Source organism: Miscanthus floridulus, chromosome 4 (assembly GCF_019320115.1).
Source record: "Miscanthus floridulus cultivar M001 chromosome 4, ASM1932011v1, whole genome shotgun sequence".
Lineage (NCBI taxonomy): Eukaryota > Viridiplantae > Streptophyta > Magnoliopsida > Poales > Poaceae > Miscanthus > Miscanthus floridulus.
In genome coordinates this window covers 34250709-34251980 of record NC_089583.1, presented here as the reverse complement: position 1 = coordinate 34251980, position 1272 = coordinate 34250709, and the positions used below count along the sequence as shown (strand labels likewise).

The following is a 1272-nucleotide window of genomic DNA, read 5'->3' as shown; positions in this document are numbered from 1 at the left end:
TAGACTTGTTGAAGTAGTTCAACATATTATTGTGCATAGAAGAGATTGTCGTATTATCCAAGGTATTTTTGTGAGTCCTCAAAATGGGATGACGGAAAACTTTTTGTCCAAACACTAATTGGTCATGTATTAGCAGACGATATATATATTGGTTCATGATGCATTGCTTCTCGAAATCAAGATATTAGAATTGGATTAGTCAATCGATTGATAACTGCCTTTCGATTACAACCGTTTCAAGCACAACCAATATATATTAGAACCCCCTTTACTTGCCAGAGCACATCTTGGATCTATCAATTATGTTATGGGCGGAGTCCCACTCATGGGGATCTAGTCGAATTGGGGGAAGCTGTAGGTATTATTGCGGAAATCTATTTGATTTGATACATTGTGGTCGGTAACGTTGGTGAATTAACAGAAACAGAAAGAGAGGGATTCGAACCCTCGGTAAACAAAAGCCTACATAGCAGTTCCAATGCTACGCCTTGAACCACTTGGCCATCTCTCCTACATAATATTATTATTGACCAGAAACTGAGTGAATAGCGAGTTTTCGTATCCCTGCAAGTACAGGTACAACCGATCACAGGTTCCATAGGGAGTTGGACTTCCTTTCCAATTTCATATTTCTCAACAACAACTTCTCTCATCCCCATGGATCTATTCCAAATTCTGGAATCGTCCCATGTTTCTATTTCGATTGTATAGCATATACACGTTCTGCAAACAGAACGTATGGTTACTTTACTCTATTTTCTCATGGCTTGTTAAACCTTTCTTTTTTTCTCTTTGGATCATAACCAAATCAAAACTTCTTGAGTTATCAGAATCCATAGTCAAATTCAGTCCTTGGTTATTCAAGTTAGATGAAATAGTAATAGTTTGGCTCATTGGTATTCTACGAAATCCAATCTAATTCAAATATTTCATATCTCTCCTTGTCAGGACAATTTGAGCAGAAAGCCCATATCTATTATCTATTTTTAGAATCGAATTAGTCTATTTTTTTGCTATTTCATACTGTTTAATTCCATTGTTTATGGGATCATTTTCCCCGAGGGTTTCCAATCAATGGGGGTGTAGTATAGGTAGTTAGAGAGGCTCCCCTAGCTTGAATTCTTTTTACCCATTCTTAGAGAGTGATAGGTTTGATTTTTTGGTATCGTAATAGAAGATCTTAGAAGAAAGACCTAATTATGTAAAAATAGGACCATTCAAGCTAAAGATCAGAGGATCTGTAATAGGACTCTCAAAGACTTGCCAGGAAAT

The 1272-nt window shown here is 36.6% G+C and overlaps 1 non-coding gene across 1 annotated transcript; it reads right to left on the bottom strand.

Moving 5' to 3' along the window:
- Window positions 1-424: 424 nt before the first annotated feature.
- Window positions 425-511, bottom strand: TRNAS-GGA (transfer RNA serine (anticodon GGA)). The gene has a single exon. It is a non-coding gene; the product is annotated as a tRNA-Ser (tRNA).
- Window positions 512-1272: the final 761 nt, after the last annotated feature.